Source organism: Gambusia affinis, linkage group LG01 (genome assembly GCF_019740435.1).
Source record: "Gambusia affinis linkage group LG01, SWU_Gaff_1.0, whole genome shotgun sequence".
NCBI lineage: Eukaryota > Metazoa > Chordata > Actinopteri > Cyprinodontiformes > Poeciliidae > Gambusia > Gambusia affinis.
In genome coordinates this window covers 20230254-20257390 of record NC_057868.1, presented here as the reverse complement: position 1 = coordinate 20257390, position 27137 = coordinate 20230254, and the positions used below count along the sequence as shown (strand labels likewise).

At 38.9% G+C, this 27137-nt stretch overlaps 1 protein-coding gene and 3 long non-coding RNA genes across 6 annotated transcripts in view; 2 read left to right on the top strand and 2 right to left on the bottom strand.

Moving 5' to 3' along the window:
- LOC122838092 (V-set and transmembrane domain-containing protein 2-like protein) overlaps positions 1-27137 on the bottom strand; it is a 62372-nt gene that overhangs the window by 33194 nt on the left and 2041 nt on the right. The window lies entirely within an intron of this gene.
- LOC122838115 lies at positions 7970-14560 on the top strand. Of its 3 annotated transcripts, XR_006371827.1 has the most exons (4): positions 7970-8004; positions 8328-9866; positions 9943-9975; positions 14282-14560. It is a non-coding gene; the product is annotated as an uncharacterized LOC122838115 (long non-coding RNA). The 3 variants fall into 3 exon arrangements; XR_006371826.1 differs by having other exon boundaries at positions 8328-9975; XR_006371828.1 differs by lacking the exon at positions 14282-14560 and having other exon boundaries at positions 8328-9132; positions 9565-10419.
- Positions 17597-24508, top strand: LOC122838123. The gene is made up of 2 exons (XR_006371829.1): positions 17597-17639; positions 24469-24508. It is a non-coding gene; the product is annotated as an uncharacterized LOC122838123 (long non-coding RNA).
- Positions 23781-25361, bottom strand: LOC122838108. The gene is made up of 3 exons (XR_006371825.1): positions 25163-25361; positions 25001-25081; positions 23781-24525 (listed from the first exon to the last, which is right to left on the bottom strand). It is a non-coding gene; the product is annotated as an uncharacterized LOC122838108 (long non-coding RNA).

Genomic DNA, 27137 nt, shown 5'->3' with positions numbered 1-27137 from the left:
CCAAAAAGAGAGCAAAATGCTGAGTCGTTCCATCCAACACTGAAAACCCACAGCAGTCGACCTCCAAGTTGTACTTTCTGTTTGGTAGCTTTCCTCAGTTTAGCAGGCCTGTTTTTTAAAGGGTCCAACACAACAGGCACAGTTGGAGCTCTCATATCAGGAGTGTGAAAATGCCTCCAGCAGCAGCAGGACTGGACACCTGCCAGCTCTGTTCACTGCCCTGGACCAGATCCAACTACATGATGTTTGTTCTGACCAACTGGTTTTGACTGTGTGAACTGGAAAGGTGGAGAAACTGATCAACATCTGAATCACACTAACATCTTGTCGGAGATTTGATTGTAGTAGTTCTGGTGAAGATAAAAAAAGAGAAATGTTCCCAGTGTTTTGTGTGTTATAGAAAAATCAATGTGATGTGTTGAAGTAGGTGGACAGACAAAGGATTTGTGGCTGTGAACACGGAGGGTCACCGCCGTCTTTCAGCTTCACAGTTTATTACTGGGCCCTGATAGCAAAGCTAACCATAAACAATACAGAGCGAAATGTTAGTATTTCAGAGCATTGATTTAAAATAATATTTTGCCAAGTTTGCACAAACCATAAGGAGGAGGGCAGTCTCAATACTCTACCGGTTTTTCCATTAATAATACAAATGTAACTTTCCCCACATTCCCAAAAGATATGTTAGTGAAATATTACTATAGCCTACTTTCCAGCACCTGACCAACATTTGAAATTAAATATCATTAATAAGATAGTTTAAAAATAAAATAAAAAAAATGTCTTGAGAGGCAGATGCCTGCTCTGCTGCATCAGTGCTTTATCTTCCAAAATGTCTTGGCACATCAGTGACACTTCCACCACATTAACATGTACAGAAAGAAAAACAGAGAGAAGAGGAAGAGAGAAAAGAGGAGGGTGTGAGAAGTGTGACACCCAACCCCAAAAAGACAAGGAGAAGACAAATAAAATAAACAAAGCGAGAGCGTGACTTTCACACAGCAGATTAAAAAAAGAATAACAGCCGCGGAAAAGTGTCACATCTAATAGAAACACGACACATCAAGCCTCCTCGGAGACGCGAGCTGTCGCGCAGCAACCTCTCCCTCTAAAAACAGACTGAATGGTGTCTCAGCGGCGCTAATCACAGCTGACGGTGGGAATACAACTCCTCTGTTGTAATCTATTTGCAACGGCGGCGTTTTGGAGCAGATTTCATTTGTGGCATTTGTCTTCCTGAGACTACAGTTTGGGTCTGGCTAATGAGCTCCACGAACAGCACATCTCAGGACAACGGAGAAACGCGGAGGCTTATCAGTAGCTCAGCGTTACAAGCACGATAACATTTGACTCAGGAAGAGTGGCAATTTCAAATGAGCTCTTTAAACGTGTCTTTTTAACCTAATGAGACAGTGATCATTGTGATACTGACACACCTGGATAATTCTGATGACTTCCACCTCAGAAATTAATACAGAGTCCTCCACGTTTACTGTAACCCTTAAAGGGGCAGTTTTATATAAAATCTACTTTCTTTGAGCTTTACTTCATGTTATAATTGTTTGATTCTTTTATGCATGTTTGATAAATCCTTTTATCTCCGTGGCAACCATTCAGTAGTGCAAAACGCCTGGGTGGACCTAGCTCCACCTTTGAGACGCAGCTCCTCCTCTGAGCTGCAGTTTCTAAGCCTCCAATCTTTTGCCTCACAGATCAGCCCTCAGCTTCTTCAGACTAGCCAGCAGCAATTAGCAAACACCTGGTGGAACTTCTGAGCTTATTAAGGGGCCACTACTCAGTATAGCGTTGGTAAAAACATTGTTAAGGATTAAGAAAACATTGTTAAAGGATTAAGAAAACATGTCAAGAAATAAATCTGGAACAAAATAACACTAATTTCTCAAAGGTTGGCGGAAGAACATCACCCGAGTTCCACTGTTAGGTATGGTGGAGGATGTGTGAGGTTCTGGGCCTGTTGCTCTTCCAAAGTTATAGAGCATCATTAACTCTAAAGTAGCAGGACATTCTGAAAACATAATCATATGGAGTCTAGCAGGACTCTTGAAATGAGTTGTCTTTCAAGTAGACCTTGAACAGGAATGTTTCATCAGAAAAAACGCCAACTTTCTTCAGTCCCCAGACCTAAACCTCAGAGTAAACATGGGCAACTGAGGAAAGGACAGAACAAGAGAGGACTCAGGATTCCGGATCACCTGGAAATCTGGACGAGTATAGGGCCAGTCAAAGTATTTACATTTGGTATGTCATAAATTGCTAATATGTAAAATGTAGACACAGGGGGGGTTGCAAAAGTGTAAAATGAATAAATTTTCAATTTATATGTAGAATATAAATATTCGGGGGGTTCTGGAGAGGAGGGTCCGTTGGATTGTCGAACCTCGGATTCAGGAAGAGCAGTGTGGTTTTCGTCCTGGTCGTGGAACACTGGACCAGCTCTACACCCTCTGCAGGGTCCTGGAGGTGCATGGGAGTGCATGTGTTTTGTCTACATATTACAGTCAAGTTGAAGGTCAAAAAATTTAAAGACAACTTCCAATTCTATGTTTTCTTGCAGCTATGAACCATATTTCACCCCCCTATTCCCCAACACACAACATACTACACACATACATGCACATGTGCACGCACACAAGCCCACTTTCTCACTATTCTCTTTACTTCACTAGGAAACTGCGAGAAAGCAGTTTGTTCATACAACTTTTGACGGGAACCTTTTCTGTTCTCGTGGGAAAACTGCATCCACCCTGAGTGGACACTCAGCAGAAGTGGAGGAAAACATAAATACTCTCTGCATGAGTCATTTGTCTTGATTTTAATCAACGGGTCAATTTGACCTTGAATGGTATACATGTCTCAAGTTCAATTATAAAGATCACCCATTGAAAAAAAAAAAATCAAAATGTAATATGAAAAAATGTACAAAGGATCAATTTCAAGGAAATTATTGTCTTTTTTGATTGTAGGTTTTTTTCAGTGAACATAAAAATATGTACATTCCATTTTTTATGTCCAAATGAGTAAATGGGTAAGTTGTTATTATTGATCCTTTATTTGTGGAAATAAAAATAACATCATTCCACAAATATTGATTGAAATGGTTAGTATTGGAGTTAATAATCATATGCAAAAATGTTTTGAAGAAATTTCATATTAACACCATTTATTGTAATAACAGTTTGCAAAAGAAACTGTCCTAACTGTCATAAAGCATTTTGAGATCCATAAGATGTCTAACGAGGATACAGTGGATATAAAGCAAATGACCTCCACAGCAGGCAAAGGGAAAGTCTTGGGAGAGGAGACGAGGAACGGAGCGCTTACACTCATCGGCTGCGGCCACAGCCGTCCCCTCCACTCAAAAGCAGATATGCAACATATTCTCATCAGTAATCCCCTGTCGAAGGTTATAGCTGCAGCACTAAACAGTTTCATGGCTAAAGCTTCACTCTGGTGTCAATTGGACTGGTTATGCACCATGTGCTCATTAGTGATAGTGTGTCATGTTCAGGGCAATGGAGCTCCAAAACCGAGTCCTCTCTGGCCACGCATTGCCACTCAGCGCGACTTGGCCAGATGCAGGTGGAAGTTCACCTGAGGGACAGCTAAGTACGCCTCAGAGACACAAAATATCCCAACACTTCACAGCTTTAGGATCCTTTTTTTGTTTTGTGGTTCTGTGAATCCACTGTATGAAAATATCAGAGTGGTGCTATGAAAGGTATTACACTTAAACATTTTTCTGGGTTAGATTTTTTATTTTCACACATATTTGTTTCAAATCATCAAAGAATATTTATTTGATAAATTATATGATTCATAAAGGACATCAATATCAAAACTAAGCTAGCTGTATGTGAAAAAGAGCCAGAAATTTTGCACCATTTGAAGTGTTAAATCACAGTTTTTCAGGACATTCTGAAGGCTGAATAGATCAAACTAGAAGCTAACTTCTGCTAATGGCAGTTTCTCTCTGGAAAATGTTATGGTAATTTAGGCTAGTGCCTGAATATACTTTTATTAGTATTTTAAAGCTATACAGTTAAAATGATTCAGTTGTTGAATCATGGTAACCATTTAAACCAGTTAAAATTGTATCTTTAGTAGAGCTTAGATATGACAGCGTATTAGAGCCATTATATAAAATTTTTTTTAGATAAAACTTCAGACGTTTTCTAGAAAAAATAAAAATAAATAAAATTTCTGAGCTCCAAAAGCAAAATGTTTGATAAAAAAACTCATTAATCTAAAAACGTTTGACTTTTGAAACTTTTTCAGATGGCAAGTTTTTTCTAAAAAATGTTTCAGATTAATATCAAAATTTCCACGGTTTTGGTGGAAATCTTCTCTTGTTTATTTTTTTCTATCTACAATGGCTATAATATACTGTTTTAAATAATATAATAATAACTCATCATTCACCTCTATTTCATAACCTGCAGAACATGTTAAATTAATGAGAGTTGTACAACACTTTCCTGACTCCAACAATGGGGACAGCATTGATAATTAATGCTAACTGGCTAGCAAGCTATTGACTCAACAAAGCAAATGTAGTGAACCAATGTCAGTTTTCATCAGGGTAGGTGTTTGCAAAAAGTGAAAAACTGGAAATCTGTCAAGATGGCAAACATCATCAGAAAATCTAAGCAAGCATTAGAAATCCCACTTAGGAACCAGCTTTACCTCCATGCTGCTTTTCCAGCCTAGTGCCATCAGTGTGTGTCTTTGTATGCTCCATTTTACCCTGCCCACAGGTATCAAGCTGTCCAACGCAGCAGCCTTTTGTAAATACCATGCAGGGCCTCAAAGGCGGCCAAGAGCCTATTAGTTGGACATGAAAGACAGAATATGCGAATCTCTGGCAGCTGAATAAAGGAGGGAAGGAGAATGATTGGACTCAAGAGTCTCTCTGTACTAATGTTTGTGTGCATGTGTGCGAGCAATCCAAAATAAAGAAGAAAAAAAAAACACTTAAAGCTATGTATGCTCGCTCATTTGGCTCATATTTTGGTAATTATAAAACCAACCACTAGCAGTAAAGTCATTCATAAGCTCCAGTCGGACACAAGTGCACACAGGTCCACTGTGCAGGAGAGAGGCTCTCCTCCATGCTGTAATTAGGCCTGGTCACTGCAGAAATGCTATAATGGATAACCCTGTCTGAAAACGGCCAGAGGCAGCACACATTATTGAGCATGCTGTTGCTATGTACGGATGCGTGGGCGTGTGTGTGCTTGTGTGTGCAGAGGCAGAGAAAGGGCTTTTTTTTCTCCACTCTTTGTTTTGTTTCATATTGACTCTTTGGATTATGTGCACATTATTAAATGCAGAGCTTCAAACCGTGAGCCTTTCCACAAGTCCAGATGTGAAAATTTTTTTTATGAGTATAGAAATATTAATGCAATTTAACACATTTATTTAAATACCTTAGTTAACATAATAACTTAAAAGCACTGTAGAGGAGCCAATTGTTAGAACATGTTAAAATAAAGGGTTAAAACCACCAGTGTTCAATAAAACTTAATACACATCCATAAGTTTCTAAGATTTTAACAGCATATTATTTACATGAAAATACCACAGTTCCATCATATTTACACAAAAAAATGGTACAAGATCTAATTGCTAAAGATTGAAGCAGAAACGCAACAATCATTCTCACAGCTGATAAAATAATAATGGCCTCATTTCCTTTGAACATACAATAGAGCAAATTACAATTACAAAAATAAGTTTGCTTAAATGCCATTATTATGTGTCCTGGTAGATAGTGCCATGTCATAGTAATAAAATCACTTTAAGTCATCAAAATGTTATCAAGTATGATAACATTTTTGTTATCATAATGACTTGAAATTGGTTCTCTGTCTCTTTAGAAACTCTTGCTCTTTCTGAAGCTCCACCTTCAGGAAGTCATCACAACATGGCTCCTCTATTAACCCTTCAACATTTTTCCCAGCATTACTCTGAGCAGCAGCTCCTATAATGAGCTCAGCAGTTCCACCAGGTGTTTGCTATTGCTGAAGGAGCTGAGTGGGGGAGGAGCTGTTCTGAGAGGCAGAAGCTCTAAAGCTTAGAAACTGCAGCTCAGACAAGCTTCATCTTTGAAGGCGGAGCTAGGTCCTCCCAGGCATTTTTTAATGAATGGTTGCCATGGAGAATAAAAGATTTCTCAAACATGCATCAAAGAGTCAAAGTAACACTTAAAGTAAGTTTTTTGTTGAGAGATAACATCATGATATGATGTAAAGCTTTAATGGAAATGCTGCAATTTTGAAAAAACTCACTTTTAGCAATAAAAACGTTTTGCGCCAGCATGAGATGATTTTTCAGCTGTATAGAAAGTAGTACGTTTAATAAAACTGCAATGGAAACATTTTCTTCACATCACACGAGTCATGATGAACAGCTGGATGTTTCCACTGGAGAAAAAGAGGAAGTAGAGGAAGAGGTCGGAAGATGGTGGTGTGATTTTAATGCCTTACTGTGTGAACAAACTGATTCGTGCGTGATTTTAATTGTATTTCTCTTTTAATGGAAACATGGCAATTGCAAAATTGTGTCTTTTCAACATCAACAGAATATCAAAACATTTTGTTCACATTTGTAATAGAAACACAGCTATTGGCTATGACAGTTACAATAATTTCATCTATAACATTTATTGACTGGTAATTTTGACACACAGTAAAGACATATGACCCACTTCATTCAGTAGTAAGACTGACATGACACTGTCAGAAATATGACATAACACCTGTCATGAACATGAAGGAGTCTTTATGAATGTCTATGACTTTTGTCATGAAGTGTCATTTGGAAAATTTGTAATGCAAAGTTGCTTTAAAAGTCCATTAAAAGTTCCAACTTTGTATTGAAAGTGTAATTATTTACCAAATGAATCAAAGTTGGCAATTTTAGTGGGCTTTTAATGCAACTTTTAAAGCAACTTTGCATTAAAAATGTCATTATTTGCCAAATGACACTTCATGATAACAGTCATAAACATTCAAGAAGACTCATTCATGTTCATAATAGCTGTTATGTCATGTTTATTACAATGTCATGTCAGCTGTATGCATACCTCTTCAAATAAAGTGTTACCTGAAAATGTTAGCCGCTTTGTTGTGTTTGAGTCACCGTCACATAGAGGGGATGGTCAGTTCTGTTTTGTGAAGGTTTAAAGACATGAAGACTTTTCAACAAGGTGGTTTAGCAAAAAGCATTAAAATAAAACACTCTTGTCAAATGGAATCCTGGAAGACCAAAATCTTCATTGCAGCATTTCTTCAGCTTGTTGAGTTTTAATGTTGAGTAATGCAGCTTCCTCCAGGCCCCATCAGAGCATTTCAATCACGCTGCGGTCTTGACTTTGACTAGGCCAATGACATCAATAAAATTGAAGGGAAGGGGTGGGAGGAAACAGCATACATACCAAAAGCCTGACAAACTAGGAGCTGAATACACAATGTAACCTTTCTGAGCTTCACTTAAAACAGCTCTTAGGAAAATCATCAAAATGTAAATGCTTTTCTGATATGTGGCGTATGAAAGGCGTAGCAGGAAACAAACACATTAAAGCAATCTGCAGTCATTTTGTCTCTGATTGCGTGAAGTTTTGATTTCAAAGGACTGACATGAAAGCCACTTCTTTTAGAACAATGGGCTTTACATCTTTGATAGCTTGAGGTCATCGAGGCGAGTAGCTGTGTTAGAATGACCTAACATCTACTTCATGTAGCAGGGCTGTAAAGCAGGGGCAAATGGTCATATTATTTGAAATTGATTAATAATAATGAACACAAAAGCTTTGTATGTATGTCTTACATTTTTATTTAATTATTTTCAAAAGAAATAAAGCCATTAAAACAAAATGCTGGGTAGAGAGGAGAATTAATCCAAATTTCATCCAATCAGAATTTATCCAGCTCTGTTGCTAGGTTACAGGCTACAGGCCAGGTTATGGACCCCACAGCTAAACTGGTATGTTTTCACCAAAAAGGCTGAGAAACAGCTAAGTAGCATGTTGAAAGCTATTATGTATGTTAAGGAGGATGTTGTAGCTGGTTTGCTTACTGTGTAATTGTCAATATCTAAGTTTATCACAAACCTATTGCAAGTTGGTTGCCAGACAACTAATCTGGCTAATTAAGTAGCTAACAAACAAGCTTGGATGGCTGCCCACATTTATTTTACAAGGAGCAAAACAGTATTTACTTGGCTAATAAGTAAATACTTATTGGCAAAGAACCTTTAATAATAACTATAACTACATTTTTTGGTGTTCGCTTTACGTTTTTGTGCAGGTAACGTAAAGTTGCAGAGCCAGAGAATTTCCATTGGATCGGCCAAGCTGGGACTGTTTCTAACTTAGGGAAGACCAACAACTGATTGGTACCAGAGCCATTTATTTGAAATGTGAATACCCTTACATTTCAAATAGTTCACAAAAAACAAAAATGTTTTCTTGAAGTGAATAAATCTACGACTATATTTATAAATACACGCTGTCTAAGCATATTTGGTGCCCAGGAACTTCTTGGGTTTGAATCCCAACCTGATGGCTTTCTGAATGGAGTTTAAATGTTCTCCCTAAACAAGCCTGGTGTTTCTCTAGATACTTCCTCCCAGTCTCCAAAAACATGCATGATGGCTTAATTGGTCTTAATTGATTAACTAATCCCTGTTAAGAGTGAGTTGGTGAGTGCATGATGGTTGGTCTCTTGGTTGCAACATGGCGACCGGTCCAGGACGTACCACATTAAAGTGTACGTTATTTTTCACTCCAAATCCAACACTACCCATGTCTACTTTCATGAGAACAATGGAACTTCACAAAATAACGCAGCAGCCTGCTGGAAGCTGAAGAGCTCTTGTAAGAGCCTCCAATACTCTTGAGGCAGGAAGTGACTGATCGTGGACCATGAATGCATCACATTCCCCTCTTTACCCGTCTCCTTCCACCTCCTCCTCCTCTTTTCACCCTCAGTGAGGGTGCCAACAGATGATTTCTGCCAAGAGTCTCCCCGGGAAAAGCGTGTGGTGTCTCCCTTTCTTTCTGAGTCTGACTGTTTACGAGAGTGCCCTTCCACTTTGATGGCAACATTGGCAGTAAGTGTCTAATAGAAGATAAGCACCATACAAGTGTTCATGGCCAAACACTCCCCCCACCATCATCAAGCTGAGTGTTACAGAGGGAACACTGTATCCTATTTTATATCTTCTTAAAGCATGCATACACACCACTCTCAAAGCGCACCCATGCAAGAATAGACTTTACTAACAGAATACAAAGAGTTTGGATCCTCTGCCACAAAGCTGCCTGCATCACTTTTCACTCTCTCTCTCTCTCTCTCACACACACACACACACACACGCACACACACACATGCCTACACACGCATCCCCAAGTCTGATGATGAATCCCAGAGATGGGTTTCAGCTCTTGAAGGACACTAAAGAGAAAGTGCAGCTTTGCACCAATATGCTGAAAGCTACCCGCAATCATTTTTTCCTTTTAACGTGTGTCCAACTCCCCCACAGAAACACACATCTATGTACACCAACCCCGGCGAGACACTGGAGTGCTTTGAAACAAAAAAAGCGAAGGACGAAAGCAACAGACGGCACTTCTGCAGAAAGACAGAGGAAGAGTCCTTGACTGCCAGCTGACCCTGCAGCTTGTTTGTGCCGGTTCTGAAAAGGCTTTCTGACGGGTTCAGTTTTATTAGGTGACAGGCAAGAGATGGAGGAAGAGCTAAGAATGATGGAGGACACAAAAGGTCTGAGTCCACATTGTCAAGCAATGAGTACAACACGCGACCTGCTGCCATGTTTCTATGCAGGTGCAGACTGATAAATGGTCGGCATTGTTTCAGAAATAGTCAGAGTGAATTGTCTTCTCATATAATGTCCCAACAGGCTGCAAAAACAGGGCTGGAAGGACAATCAGAGGTGAAGGAAATGCATTCTTTAATATGTCTTTATATGCATATTTAGTCTGGCCATTGCCTTCCTATGCAGTTCTGGTAATTTTTTAACCGAGCCAATCAGCAAGCTAAAGTAGAAATTCTGAACAATGGCGATGAATAGCTGAGCTATTTTAGAATTGTAGTCTGCCTGTTGTTTTAGTGACGGCAGTGCAGGAAGTGAACTGAGTTCAATCCGTGTTGGCCACGCCTCCAAAAGTAAATTAACTTTAACAGCCTTGTTAATGTTAATGTGGCTAGGCTAGGAAAACTGTGGTGAGCTTCTTAGTGTTGAACTGGTGCATTATATGTGTCATGGCCAAATGTTAGAGAATGGATAAAATGTTTGGAAGGTGATCATATGATCCTTGTTTTTCTGTGTGAAATGTAACACATTCAGTAATGATATAAGTTGTAACTTTCATTTCAGTGTAGCTTTCATTTCAAGAAAGCTACTTTATTCCGTAAAGTTTACTCAAGAGTCCAAAAAAAAATTGGGTCATTTCAGTGCCGTACGGCTGACTAGCTTCTGTGTACCTGCTGGTACAATCCTCTCTTTACTTGTTGAGAATAAATAATTATGTCTTTTCCTCTATCTCTTTTAGCATGCTCGTATACACATGCACAAATATAGAACACGCGGGCAAAGCTAACGCTAAAGGAAATGACACACTAGGGAACCTCATCTTTAGAGCGTAGTTTAGATAGAGGCTAACAAAGGGAATTACAAACTGTTGTTTGATGTCATTTTGCTCTCTTAGCCCATAAGGATAGCATGAACAAATGGACTAGCTTATTTTAGTGTTAATAAATGGAATTCATGAGTTCAACTCACTGACTCTTCTTCAACCTCATACATCAAGAACCTAACAGAGAAAGGATAACTCTCCACAAACTCCATATAGTATTTTGCAAATAGAGAAAGACTTTTTTCAGATTTTTATTTGTAAAAAACTGAAAACCATATGTCAGATTCCTCTCTATTTCACAATGATGCACTATTTTGACTTGTCTGTCACAAAGCTATCAGTGTCCCAAATATTTATCTCAATCAAAGAGATGTTTCACTATCACGCTTCAGCTGAACCTTTACACACTAAAACATGGAGCTCTTAAAGACTGGACACTCCTGGCCAGCAAAAACAACTTAAATAACTACTTGTACTATGACAGTTTTGCAAGAGACTAAATTATTCATATTTCCAAGAAAATCAAAGTGATTTACAAACAAATCAGCCAGATTGATATAATACTACATGCTATTAAAGTCAGAGTGGTGAAAGACTGCTGTTGCATTTCCATATTTTAATGAAAATAATAATTAAAAAAATAAAAATTGTAGATGATGAGTGCTGAGTTTTAGAGAGCAGAAAGTGAATCTGTAGTCTTGGCATGTACTGTTGGTGCAACATTAAAATGACAGTGCAGTGTTTAGTGAGTCAGGATCATTTATCTATTTATATGAATCCCAGAGGGATAAAACACACTGGATGTCTTAGATTGTAGAATCACATGTGTAGGATATTTGTATTTCTCTTTCAAGAAAAATCTTTTTCTTTACAATCTTATTAGTGAAGTTAGAAGAGCAGCCATTTATAGAAACCAGTTTATAGGACATCAGATGTTCAGGTGCCTTCAGGTTAGCTGATTACACATTTTTATGCTTTCAAGCCTTAAATTAACAGTGAAAGACTTCTGACTTTGATTAATGATTGAGTAGATCCAAGCATTCACTACGAGTCAGTTATACTGGTAATAACCAATATTTTGTTTTCCATTCTCCACAAATATCCTTTAGTGCAAAATTTCAGTTACCAGCAGCAAAATGACCGAAAAAAGCATGCAGATTCGCATAATGTAAAATCTAATTAAAAATAAGAAGAAGTGAGATTATACAGTGCAAATTTACAAGATAACATAACATATATTATACTTCTGTAATATATAAATAGAATATGTTCATCTGAGCCAGATAATTACAAAAATTTACTGCTTCACATAAATATAAATATAAACTGCTTCATATATATTGGTTCATAAAAAATATCAAACTATTTATAGTTTATATTTATAGTTATAGTTTCATAGAATGATAGCAGTCTTAATTAAAGAACACTTTTATCATGTTCAACTAACAGAATATAATTTTCTGCTTTTTTTTACTAAGAAAATAGAAATGTACAGATCTGATATTAATGTCTGATATTCTGAAAAAAAATTCTGGATCAGATATCGGTGACAGTTTTCTCAATCCATAAGGCCAGATCTATTCAGTCTAGTTCTATGCTTTGTGCTCTTTATTATGTATTTTACATTATATTTAAAATTCCTCATTATATTTTTTTAACCACACATAGTCAACCTATCATTTTGCTAGTTTCAGCTTGTTTACTATTTATTTTTACATTGGCTGTTCTGCTCCTAAATGCACTGACTGAACAAATTAAACTTGTGTTGTTTTTTGACTACGCTAAGAAACATTATAAGTGAGTTCAGCTGATTTTCTGTATTGGCCAATATTTAACTTCAGACATTGGTATCAATATTGGAAGTGAAAAAAGTGGATCGGTGCATCCCTGTTAGAAACAATCCTGTTAAAATATGCATGAATGAAAAGAGTATATTGCAATACTTAGAATGTAAGAATAGTAACAAAAATGTTGCTTGATTTCTCTCAAATCTGAGATGCAGAGGCCCCCAAGTTTAAGTGCACTCTTATTGAAAGAAGCATATGCAAACAAAAAGCAGCAGATGTGGAAAAGCTTGACTCTTAAGTCCAGAGACAACCAGGCTGTTTGTGGAGAAGAAAAGAAGCAGCTACTTTAATAATTTCCTTCCCTAGCGCCGTTTATCACAGGCTGCCCTCCAGCACTTGTCTTCTCAGTGAGGAGTATATAGTGAGGTCAGGACCTAAATACATCGGCTCTACCTACCGCTGAGCGCCAACAAGCTCTAAACCTGTCATCCTGTCCCTCTCTCCCAACGCATCCTTCCTGTCTGCTCTGACAGTCACCTTCTTCCTCTATTTACGGACGCCAAGAGTCAGTCAGAGCAGGACAGATGGAGTAAATCACTGAAAGACATTTAGACTGGCGCTCAAATTGGAAACACCATTTAGAAAATGCGGTTTTATTGACTTTGTAATGTGGAATGTGGAATTGCTATCGGCTTCTAATTGAGGATGCAATAAGATTTTTATCACAAACACCTCAGGAGTTTGAATAAAACTTTAAATTATATTCTTCTTTAGGCAAATAATGAGTTTTCTCACAAGTATTCAAAACATGGTGATAATTTTCTTATGAGGAATGGGATTAAAAAGTGAACAATAATTTTAGGGTAAACTTTTTTTTGCAGCTACTTCTTTGCCAGTGGAAAATAAGCAGCTGGCCAATAATCAAGCAAAACACACATGTTGTCTCACTTCATTTATTCTAACTCAACTAATGGTTATTGCCCTAATAAATCACTAATGGATGTTTAATGCAGTTAAAGCACTTTTTAAAGGCAAAATTAAGTTGCTAAAATACGTTAAACTCTTTTGTGTTTGAAAACTCAGTTAATCAAAACTACAAGTAACAATTCTTCCTTGGTTATAAGTAAAACAACAGATGTTACTTTAGACATTCATGCTAAAATGTCTAAAATCATCTTAGGATAAAATAAATAGATCCACATCTTTAGGTACTTGGATGATAAGAGTTCATTTCCTTTTGGGATAAAAGTATTTTTGAATTGAACTGAATCACCTTTTTACCCTAAACTGTAGCGTCACAAGGCAGAGAAATACTGAGTTTGATTCTAGCTTAAGTGGCTACGTGCTAATGTGGGTTAACATTGAACACATCACCCTCATAGCTTCAGGCATTTGCTCTTTTAGATTTACTACATAAAAACCCACACAGTCATATGTTCTGTTCAGTAGAACTGGCGCTTTCTTAGAAGTCTTATCATAAATCAACATACTGATAAGTTACTTCAATTCTATATCACAAAGACTCTTCAAATACAAGCTCTGAACAAACCAGTCTAATTTAAGAAAATAGCTAAAAACTGTATGCAATATAGTTTGTGTATTTTTTGTAGTGGTATGCTAAACACAATAAAAGCTACCAACAGCCACTGATTAGCTTAGTGTAGGGTGGATGAAAATATGTGTATTTCATAATCTATCAGTGGTGAAAGTGTTGACGAAAATAAAGTATTCAGGTGAAAGAAGGCTGTAGCTGCTGTAATTCTGGAACTGTAATATGTTAAATTTAGAGTAATTTTTTGTTGTTTGTTTTGTTTAGCTGAATCAAAGAACATGGCTGTGCTCTTCCATGTTGGACGTCACCCGGATGAGCATGAGTATTTACATCTACAGTGATGAAGAGAGATGGCGTGGCGCGGCCGGAGTTTATTTTTCACTGAGGTCACCAAACCAGTGGGACTTTTTACAGTTCCAGTAGTATAGTTTGCCTCTATAAATCAGGCAGCATTCAGTAATAACTGTTTAAATCTCATTTAAAGTCACATTTCTACTTTGACTTTCTTCCTAAACTGAGTCATTTTATTGGTATCCTGCCCCAGTTTTAATCTTTGTGTTTGTTTCTGTTCATTTCTGCTACTGTAATCCTTTGCTATATACAACGCTGCTTCATAAATAAATCTGATTGTTTTGATTTTAAAAATTTCCTTATGCTGTTTGAATCATTGTTCATCATCAAATATGTTTCGGACGGTGTTCCTTTTTGAGTTTTCCATGGCTGTAGCTCCTGGTGGAAGCATTGATGTGATAATGTACAGAAGCCCACTGTCATGTCAGCACATCGCCCACCATCACACACGATGAACTGTAAGCGAGTGGGAGGAGAAGAGCAGCAGACAGCCACATTTGGTGTTTAATTCAGCAGAAGACACGAGTAAACTCCACAAGCTGCTTCATCTGCCAGTCTGACAGCAATCCTGCATTGGCCATTGTTAAATATTTAATAGTCTAATAGGAGGATTATCCTACTGCCTCGTGGTTCTGTTTAATTGTCTCCCCCTGCCTTCTCCAGATTGCACACCAGTTTTTAAGTGGATAGAGATGGGGCTTAGAATGAGCTTAACCACAGCAGACTGTAGCTGTATCTGTGCCAGATTTAAACTCAGACATCCATCTACTCAAGCCCTCTCAAATAGCGCTACAGTGTGAAGGAGCAGCCATGCTTGAAGCCTTTAAAGCGGCTGAGGCAGTCAGTAAGGATTCGCTGAATGAGTAAATTATAAAAAATGGTTCAAATCCAATCCAACCCGGGAGCTGGGGCGCTGCTGGTTTTTCTGGTGATGGGGATCAAAAGAAGGCGAGGATATAAAACTCAGGCTTTGGTTTATTTGGCAGTAATGTCTTTTTTCAATATATGTTTGAGAAATTTGTGATAGAAATTGATTAACAGAACCTTCAATAATGCTACAGTAAGATGTGTACTAAAGTGTTTAAGAAAACTGCTATGAACATTATGTGAGATTTTGTTTTTCAGATTTGTTAAGTCCTCCAATGATGGATATCCAGGATAAACTGGACATCCATCATTGGAGGAGAGAGCAATTAACCAACAGTCAGGATTTTGGATTGTGGAAGGAAAGACAAAGACCAACACATGCACATGGAGAATATGCAAACTCCATGCAGAAATAAATCATAATCTATTTATTCTCTTCAATTATTATCTTTTCAGATTGGAAGCCGTTCCAAAGCAAAGACAGATAATTCATCACTGCTGTGTACTGACATGCATTTAAATAATAACTTTTTTAATGTTTGTGTTTCACAAAACATCCTCACTGCCCAAAGTGTTCGATAAATATGGCGGCTCATAAAAGTTCCTTAAAATTACAACTGCATTTGCGATTTCAGCAGTGACCTTTGCAGACTTGTTTGTCACCCTCACCATCTCGCTCATTCTGCATGTTGGGATTTGATTGGCTATAACATTCTGAGTGCAGATCTCTGCAGGTCAAGGCTACTTTTTCACAAGACTGCTGTCTGGAAACTGATGGTGTTTTTAGATGTCAGTTGGAGAAAAGCTCCATGTTTAGAAGACACCCTGAGCCAGCTGTAGTTGTCATGCCAGGCCAATGGATGGCGCTGTAATTTTAGTATGAAATGAGCATATGATTTTGACTTTTAGCTTCCACCTCATTTAGAAAACAGGAATTCGTCTCCACTGAGCCAAATGCTAATGTAACATATATTCTGTAAAAGATGTTGTATTAAACTGAACATGTAAAGTAGCACAACGCAGCACAGTGCAATCTGCCATTGTTTCAAATCCTAACATGCTGCCATGTTCGCTTTCATACCTGTGGAGTTGTAAACAGCCCTAGATGTTTCACTCTGAGACCGGGTTACAGAAAGACTCTGATCACTGGAGACAATCTGAATTAAATGATATGGTTTGACTGAAAACCTTTGGTGGAAATTCTTTATCATCGCCATTTTCTGAGTTATGGAGAACAACAAGCATATTTTCTAATTGAATATTATGCCCCCCATCTGTCCTTTTTTGGAGACTAGTAACAGGCCTTGTATTACATATTTATGTTTCGGGAAAAACAGGAAATCATGGACAGATAAAAATGTTGAAACCAATGCAAAAATGTGCTCCAGTTTTGCCCCTTATTTTTGGCACAGGTGGTTCTGTTTAAAACAATGATTTCTTAATGTTTTTTATGAAGTAAATTTAAGGTTGAATTTTTTTCAACATTTTTCTGTGTTATTTTCTGTCCTTTACCAGGAATAGTAGATGTGGTTGTAGTTTTTAGTTTTTTTCTTACAAACTTTGGGCTTTCTGCTGGTAAAATGTGTAACAGTTATGGGCTAGGCAGCTAACTGCGGCTACTAAAGCAGCATCAGAAGAGTGTTCTTTTAGGAGCCCGAGGTGTGGAGAAAACAGGAGGCAGTGTTTTTAGTTTTGGTGAATATATATTAAGTGATTTGAATAAAACAACAATTACAACAACACAATGAGACAAGACAATTGACCCAGAATAAATTAATTGCAAAATCATTAAGTTCAGAGTTCTTTTCCTTAGCTCGCCATCTTCAAATCCTGATGAGGATCTGATCCAACCGGAAAAAAAAAACCCGACCTAAAAGGTCAGAAAATCCATTAAGTATTTTATCAAAATAACAATTATGTACAAACATAATACAAAAAAAATAATTAAATTTAAGCATTTAGTTTGTACAAATTAAACGTAACAATTAGATTTCTAATAATTAAACAAACATTTCAATAATTAGGTTAAATTAACCATAATTTAAATAAAGTAAAACAAAAAATATCAATCATAATTCAAGTTAATCAATTCAAAGTTAAAGTCAAAGTCAAAGTCAAAGTCAAAGTGCACTTCCAAAATATCAATCAAGGAAAATAATAAATTACTTCTCAAATACTCAAGCAGAGTGAGGGAAAGAAAAAAAATAAGTAAATACCTAAGTTTATTGCGCAATATCATATTTAAGTGTAGCTACATTCTGTTCTGATAAATTTTATTTTAAACTTCATTGCCTCAGCATCAATATAAATGTGTCAGAACATACACAAAATTCAGCAACAGATTACCTTATCAAGAGAGTGGCCCAGCCACAATCAGCTGTGCCAGAACCCCGGCGACATCCAGGTAACACCGCCAATAATTCTAATAAAACAACGCTCCAATGAGCAATCAAACCAAAGTTTCACATGTAAAAGCAACACTGCTTTCAGATAATAAACTCACCAGGCAATCAAATCAGTGGGCTTAAAGATTTTGATGACTCCGTGAAGAAGACGCCAACAACAAGCCACAGCCACAGTGGAAACAGGTGAGGATCTTTAAACTGCGCGCTGGAGGCGTGGCTTTAAATAAGCTAGCGGAGTTTGGGGCAAACAGGAAGTGGGCCCGCAAAAATAAAAGTCCATTACTAATTGCAGGTTACAGGTTCCCCCCCTAAACTCATGTGCGGCCTCGTACATGCAACCGGCTGGTGACACACCACACTGTCACATGATGTAGAGGTCACAGAGGTCTCATCCAGTTCCAGAGCAGATGTAAAGACTGTACTGAGTCCTTGAAACAGGGTTTGGATGCTCTGCAGAAGTGGATGCCCAAGTGTTGAATACTGCAGACGAGTTGGTGGGTGACGTGTTCTGGTAGAGCGTCTGACAGATGGTTCAGGATCTGGGCTGGAGAGTTTTACAGCAGAAGAATCACTTAACATGCTGGATTGTCCTGGATAGGATGCAGATTCTGGGTGAGGAGAGACAGGTCCTGATTGAGAGGAGGAGTTGTCCCCAAGAGGCTCTGAGTCAGCAGAATCTGTTTCATCTTCAGCCGTTCGTTCCAGGTCGAGTTCAGCAATAGGTTCAGGTCCAGACTCCACTTCCTTTTCCTCACCAACCTTCTCTTCTAAAGAGCTCTGGGGATGCTGGCCAGGCGAATCCACAGGTATAGGAGCGATGGTAGATGCAGGAGCAGGTAAGTCAACCTCAGTTGTAACTCTGGTGACATAGGAGCTGGAGTAATCAGATAAATCAGGTAAGAACAGTTCTTCATTTTCAGGGTCTAAAAGATCTACATTTTCTGAAGTCACGGGTGCAATCGCTGTTTTCTTCCTCTGTTCTGGTTTAGAGGCTGGGGACAGGTAGCCACAAGGCAACAGCAGATCACGGTGGAGAGTCCTGATGGGACGATCTTTGCCTTCTGGTTTAACGGTGTATACTGGAAGAGTGCCGGCTTTCTTCTGAATAATATACACGCGTCTGATTCCCACCGGTCTGCGAGCTTGTGCTTGCCTCGTGGTTTACGTTTCTAACCAGAACTCTATCTCCAACTGAGAGTTCTGCAGCTGTGACTTGCTTGTCAAATCTGAGTTTGTTCTTCCACATGACTTTCTCAGAGTTTTCAGTTGCAATTTTATAACTTTCTTTGAGGTGTGACTTGAGCTTTTCAACATACTGTGAATGAGATGTAGATGGTGTTTCAGACACAGGCAGTCCAAAAGCTAAGTCAACAGGAAGGCGGGGTTGCCGACCAAACATCAGTTCATATGGGGAGTATCCAGTGACATCATTTCGGTACAGTTGTAGCGTGTACCAATGGCTTCACAAAATCTTTCCAGTGAATTTTATCTTCTTCTTGCAGAGTACCCAACATGTTTAAAAGGGTTCGGTTGAATCGCTCCACAGGATTTCCACGGGGATGATAAGGTGTGGTCCTAATCTTTTTGATTCCTGTGATCTGACAGAGCTCTTTGATTGTGTGTGATTCAAAATCAGTCCCTTGGTCACTATGGAGACGCTCTGGCATTCCATAATGGACAAGAAAATTCTCCCATAACACTTTTGCTACAGTTTTAGCTCTTTGGTTTGGGGTTGGCACTGCAACAGCATATTTTGTGAAATGATCGGTTATCACTAGAATATTTTTTGTGTTGCTCCGGTCTGGTTCTATTGAAAGAAAGTCCATGCAGACAAGTTCGAGTGGTCTTGAAGTTTTAATATTGACAAGTGGTGCAGCTTTCTCAGGTTGTGCTTTTCTTCGAATGCATCTTTCACAGTTCTTGAGTTTGCTACAAACATCACTTGCCATTCGTGGCCAGAAGAACCGTGATCTGATGAGGTCCAGAGTTCTTTCTGTGCCCAAATGGCCCATCTGGTCATGCAGCTGGTTGAGGACCTCAGCCCGCCATTCCTCTGGAAGTACAAGTTGGTAAGTAAGCTCACCTCCAATATTCCTTCTCCTGACGAGAACATTATTATGGAGCTCCAAGCGTGTAAGCTCTCGCAGAAGTAGTGGCAGATCGGGGAGCTGTTCCCTCAGAAATGGCGGTGGGTTTTCCCCTCGTTCCATTTGAGCGATGATGTGCTGAATGACTGGATCGGCTCTTTGTTTATCAGCAATTTCACCTTCAGAGAAAGATGGCACAACAAGTGAAGAGAACTGTACATCATTAACAAAACTGTCTGGTAAACTGTCAGTGTTAATGGAGAGGGTTTGCAAAGAGCAACAACCTGGTCCAGGTTGGGTGAGCTGTACACCAGTTGTCTGTCACATATTGCTTGGACTGAGTGCTGGTCAATGGAAATACAGGATGGATGTTCCAGATGTTGTTCAGTAAACTTCAATATTCTTTCTTTCTCCTTAACGGATAAAGGATCAGCCACCTGTTCAGCATGAGGTCGACGAGACAGACCATCAGCATCTGCATTTAACCTGCCAGCCCGATAAATGATCTTAAAAGTAAAAGTTGAAAGAGCAGAAAGCCATCTATAGCTTGTAGCATCCAATTTAGCAGAAGTTAGCAGATATGTCAATGGGTTGCTATCGGTAACCACAGTGAAATCAGATCCATACAGGTAGTCATAGAATTTTTCCGTCACTGCCCATTTGAGGGCTAAAAACTCAAGTTTATGGGCAGGATATCGACTTTCACTGCGGGACAGACCTCTGCTAGCATATGCAATCACCCTGTTCCGCCCATCATGTTCTTGGTACAAGACTGCACCAAGGCCAGTAGAGCTAGCATCTGTGTGTAATATGTAGGGTTTACCTGGGTCTGCAAATGCAAGAACTGGTGCTGTACTAAGCTTCTGGATTACTTCTTCAAAGGCCTGCTGGCAAGCAGTTGTCCAACGAGAAGCAAATGGTTCTTTGGGGTCAAGGTAATGTTGCGACTTCATCTGTTTTGAATTTTTCCGACAGGGTGGATATCCAGCTGTTAACTCGTTGAGAGGTTTGACCACTGATGAGAACCCTTCCACAAACCGGCGATAATACCCTGCGAAACCAAGGAATGATCTGAGCTCTTTTAAATTCTGAGGAACTGGCCAAGATGTTAATGTGGAAATCTTGTCTGGATCCGTCTCCACTCCGTCCCTTGAAACTACATGTCCAAGGTAGCGAACAGATGTCTGAAAGAAAACACACTTTTCAACTGACAGCTTCAATCCAAATTCTCTCAAGCGTTGAAGAACTTTCTTCAACCGGAATTCGTGCTCCTCTAGAGTTGGTGCAAACACTATTAAATCGTCAATGAAAACAAGCACTTCTTTTAAATTCATGTCTCCCATGCACCGCTCCATGAGGCGTTGAAAGGTGCTAGGAGCATTGGTTACACCTTGAGGCATGCGGTTAAATTCATAAAATCCAAGTGGACAGACAAATGCAGTTTTATTTTTGTCTGATTCATTCATCTCAATTTGGTAGTAACCAGATTTTAAATCCAAAGTGGAGAACCATGTTGAGCCAGACAGTGCTGAAAATGTGTCCTCCAGCTTTGGCAAAGCATATGCATCCCTGATGGTCTGTGCATTCAACTTCCTGTAATCAATACAGAGCAAGACAGCACCATTTTTCTTCCGCACTACAACTATGGGGGAAGCAAAAGGTGAGTTGGATTCACGTATAACACCAGACTGCAACAGTTCTTGAATGTGTTTACGTACAGCATCCACATCTAGGGGGCGAATGGGTCTTGGTCGCTGTTTAAAAGCAGTGGGATCCGACAGCTTGATCTCATGCTTGACCTTATCTGTACGACCAAAATCAAGATCATGCTTTGAAAAAACATCTGACATACTGTCGAGCATGATTGTTATACGTTGCTTCCATTCAGTTGAGAGCGGAGAGTCTCCAAAATTATAGTTCAACTTAGTTGGATTTAGCTCTGAACTATGAGAAGGTTGATGCACACTTTGTTCTTTATAAAGTACAGTTTGGATTGTACTGACTTCAGCGATGGCGGCTCTAGCTGGTATCACAATGTCATGGTCAGATTCATTAGTGATCACCACTGGCAGAGAAGCAGGCTGTACAGGAGGTAAATCAAAAAGGCTAGACTTTACCATTAAACCACCAGGTAGAGAAAAGGAGGTTGGATGCTGAATAATTACTTCTTTTTCACCTTGCAGTAATGGGCATATAAGAAGAGCATCCAACACAGCAGTTCTCTGAGCAGGAACAACCTGGGGGATAGATGACTGCATTTTTAGAATGCCATGATAGTCATCAGTTGTTAGTTTGTGCCTTATCTCCAAAATTTTATGCACTGCTCTATATCCAAAAGGCACAGGATGGAACTCAGACTGTGACTGACAGCACTGGTTATACACAACATCCAAGGTATTTGTGCCAATCAGAACAGGGGGTTGAGATGATCGCAGGTCTGGAACAACCAAGGCCAAGGTGTTTATGTCCATCTCTTCTCCTGTGAACTCAGAGGGAAATGTCAAACAGAGTTCCACATATCCAATATAAGGCACCCTCTGACCATTTGCACCTTCTACCTCCAAAAGATCATTTATGGGTTTTATTTTATGATCCGATAGATGGGTGTTATAGAAGGAATGTGAAATTGTGGTGACTTGGGAACCTGTGTCTAAGAGGCAATGAAAATTGATCCCTTTAATCTTCACCTCGCCAGTACTCCTTGTGCCCACTAACCCTTTAGGTAATGGAAAATAAGAAGATGAGTCTTGAATGGGGGGACATTCATTGGTTGCAGCTCCCACTTGTCCCTCAGTAAGAACTGCTTCTAGTTTGATGATTTACTTTTCTCCCAGGACTGCTGTTTGTGTTTAAGCTGGCGACGTTTTTCTTCAACCAAGCTGGAATTTGGCTGACTGGAACAGTTGGGAGCAATGTGACCATCCTGTCCACACTTAAAGCAGAACCAGGGCTTTGGCCTACTACTAGTTTGGCCAGATTTTAGTTTCTGTTTTTTCAGCTGATTTTCTGGTTTAACAGAATTAGAGTCCTTAGACAGCAAAGCTGACATTTGACTCTGCAGCTTCAGCATTTGCTTCTCAAGTCTTCAATAGCACCGAGTCTGATGGATGGCCACATGAACATGCACTAGTAGTGTGAGCTTGTACATTGACACGATGCTTGACTGATGGAATATGTTTTTTCATTAGCATCTCTTTTGCCAACTGCCTATCTTCTTCTGTTCTAAGTGTTAATAAAAGCTCTGAGAAGGGAGGTGGTTGATCTTTTTTCTTTTCTAGTCGCAGTTTGTTTATCATACTATTATCCCAGCAACCTCTACAAAATTGTTTTAACAAATATTTGTCCATTTCAGTGGCTGGAATCCCACCACGCTTCACCACTGTGCTGAGAGCCAATTGGAGTCTCTGCAGATAAGAAGAAGGTCGCTCCATGGTCCTGAAGTGTGTTTAAATTTTTGCAAACAATTCTTCTCCATCCTCAACAGTAGCATATGCAGAATCGAGTACCTGCAAAAATGTGGCAGGCAGGGCATCAGGCCCCAAACCCTTCACTAGGTCAGCAGCTGGAGGGAGTAAACCTTCCAAAATGCGCCTTGTAACATGTAAGGGTGCAAGACTTGGATCTGCATTTAAAAGTTCTATTTGAGACCTCCAGGATTCATAATCTGCCTCATGCTGAGGTTTTGGAAGTCTTCCTGAAAAGGTACGTAGTCTGAATGAAGACAGAGGTTGAAGATTTACATCATCTCTGCGCACAATGTGTTCCACAACAACCCTTTGGACCTCAGAAGGATTCAGATCATTCCCCGAAAGGAAAATTCTCGGCCCCACATTTGTAGTTGGATTTGGTTGAGTTTGTGGTCCTTGCTGGTAGGTGGTGGACTGATCTGATTGATTTGAGGGAAGAGTAGGTGGCGGAGTCTGACTAGACTCTCTTTCAGTGTTAAGTACTTCAACAATATCCTCCTCCTCATCATCCCCTTCATCATCTTTATCAGGCTTCCCTCCACTAGCTGCTATTCCTAAATGAGCACTTATTTGTTCAAAACTCCTTTCAAAACATCATCAAATGATTGTCCACTCTGCTGGGAAATACGTTTCAGTTCATGAAGGTAATCGGGAGGTAAGGTTGTGTCCACTGTGGCTGTGGCAGGGCACTCTCTTGAAAGTAATTTAACAACAAATATAACATCTTCTGTAACCTGAGATGGATAAACGTATGGCAAAAGCGATTTTAGCTTTTCCAAATCTGCAGAATTACTGAATTCAACGGCCAGGTTTTTATAAAATGGATTCTCACGTGCAGTAACAGTAAAAACCTTAATTCCACCATAACCACGTAAATAATTGATGATCTCATCATCTGCTTGAGTGTTCGTTACACCACTAATGATGACAGAATTTGCAACATTGATACCAATTTGGTCAAAGAAATCCATATTTCAATACAAACCACAAAACACATCCACCAAAACATTCACAGTATCAGGCTCCTGGCTAGCTCGCCAACAATGTAACAGTTATGGGCTAGGCAGCTAACTGCGGCTACTAAAGCAGCATCAGAAGAGTGTTCTTTTAGGAGCCCGAGGTGTGGAGAAAACAGGAGGCAGTGTTTTTAGTTTTGGTGAATATATATTAAGTGATTTGAATAAAACAACAATTACAACAACACAATGAGACAAGACAATTGACCCAGAATAAATTAATTGCAAAATCATTAAGTTCAGAGTTCTTTTCCTTAGCTCGCCATCTTCAAATCCTGATGAGGATCTGATCCAACCGGAAAAAAAAAACCCGACCTAAAAGGTCAGAAAATCCATTAAGTATTTTATCAAAATAACAATTATGTACAAACATAATACAAAAAAAATAATTCAATTTAAGCGTTTAGTTTGTGCAAATTAAATGTAACAATTAGATTTCTAATAATTAGACAAACATTTCAATAATTAGGTTAAATTAACCATAATTTAAATAAAGTAAAACAAAAAATATCAATCATAATTCAAGTTAATCAATTCAAAGTTAAAGTCAAAGTCAAAGTCAAAATCAAAGTGCACTTCCAAAATATCAATCAAGGAAAATAATAAATTACTTCTCAAATACTCAAGCAGAGTGAGAGAAAGAAAAAAATAAGTAAATACCTAAGTTTATTGCGCAATATCATATTTAAGTGTAGCTACATTCTGTTCTGATAAATTTTATTTTAAACTTCATTGCCTCAGCATCAATATAAATGTGTCAGAACATACACAAAATTCAGCAACAGATTACCTTATCAAGAGAGTGGGCACGCCCAGCCACAATCAGCTGTGCCAGAACCCCGGCGACATCCAGGTAACACCGCCAATAATTCTAATAAAACAACGCTCCAATGAGCAATCAAACCAAAGTTTCACATGTAAAAGCAACACTGCTTTCAGATAATAAACTCACCAGGCAATCAAATCAGTGGGCTTAAAGATTTTGATGACTCCGTGAAGAAGACGCCAACAACAAGCCACAGCCACAGTGGAAACAGGTGAGGATCTTTAAACTGCGCGCTGGAGGCGTGGCTTTAAATAAGCTAGCGGAGTTTGGGGCAAACAGGAAGTGGGCCCGCAAAAATAAAAGTCCATTACTAATTGCAGGTTACAAATGGCTCATTTACCCTTCACTGAATACTTAAAGCAATTGATTGGCTGGAATAATCGCCTCACTTGCTCCTAATTAGGAGTTAATTGAAAAGTATCAATGAGTAAAACAGCGCCAGAGCAGATGTAGATTGGAAACTCACACCAAGAATTTCTAATTGATATTCTTTTTATCTTATTTCTTTTCTTTTTGTTAGTCCTTTGCTGATTTCTGCTCCAGCTGGTGGAGTGACAGTGAAGAAAGAGGAAGATTAATTATGACCCTCAGGGACTTGGAAACAAGCAAGACTGGCCAGAATTGCAACACAGCTTTAGAAAAGCAGACAAGAGCTTCCCCATTTCTCAGCAAAGCCCTTAAATTCATGAGGGCGATGTGAGTCAGAGTGAGATCACCCACAGGTTGGATTCTTCTCATAACAGAAAGAAAAAATACAGAACAATTCTTCTGCAAATAATAAAGGTGTTACATGATTTCTTGAGCATCTGTCTTATCATCTCCACTCTGCAAGTTATTTAAGCAGAATCCATCAGAAAATCAGATTTGCCTTAATTCGACACAACACTAAAGTGCTCCATTCTTTGTTAATTAATGCAGCACAAGGCCATTTACTGTTTCAATTAAGAATTGGGAATTACACTACAGGAATCTGGTGAAGCACTTGAGTTTAAAATCTCTTGTTGCCCTCCACTTTTCTTGCTTTCTGCCCCGAGGACAATACAAAAACAAGTGTAGACGCACCAGCTCATTTCCATAAAAATCCCCCACAAGGCTCTAAAATATCTCCTCACACAGACAAACACATCATTCAGCTTGAAGAAAAAAAAAACACCACAGACGCAAATCCTTTATGTCACAGATGCAACGACATGCTGCGAGATATTATTCATATGGATCCACGTACAAGCAGCATTATGAATACTCCATTTTTTAAAAGTGAAAGAAAGAGAAATCAAGAAACAATTCATCACTGGGAAGAAGGAAAGATGTAAAGAATGCTGGGATCATCAAGGATTTGGTCAGACTTTGTTCTGTCAGACTGACGCTGAAATGTACAGAGTGACCATCAGATTTATGGAGATAAAGATGATGTTCAAAGCCTTTTAATGTCTGCTGCAATAAGCTGAAAAGCCTGATGAACAGACAGGAAACATCAGAACGAAGGCAGGACGTCCAAAAGAAGACAACTGTAAGAATACTTCAGCTCCCAGTTTAAGGTAACTGGATCATTTCCTCTCCAGCTGAGCAAACTGGGAAACATACTAGCTTACTTGTTCACTTTTTGAGCCCAGCTGGTTTTAGGAAGGGAAACAATGTTGGAAGATAGTCTGAATGTATTAATAATACATTCAATTCAGTTCAAATAAAAAAATACTATTGATCCCAAAGGGGAATTAAATGTTCTTCTAAGTCCTTAATTCAGATTCTTCAGAGTTATTGTAGATGGTGATGGCTGTTGGCAGGAATGATCTCCTGTAGCTGTCTGTATTACAGCAAATCTAAAGAAGCCTCTGACAGAAGACAGTTTTTCCAAAACAGTCTCATGTAGAGGATGGTCAGGGTTGGCCATAACTTTATTGATTTAGTGAAGAATTCTTCTTTGCATCAATAAAGAACAGAACCAGCCTTCTTCATCCCTGGTTCTGATGCTGCTGCCCCAACAGCCGATACCATACACTGTATTTATAAAGCACTAAAAGCCACTATAAACCTGAGCAGAATGCTGTACAGTGTTAAAATAATGAATTAATACAACAAATGGTGGGCTCTGGTAGAGCTG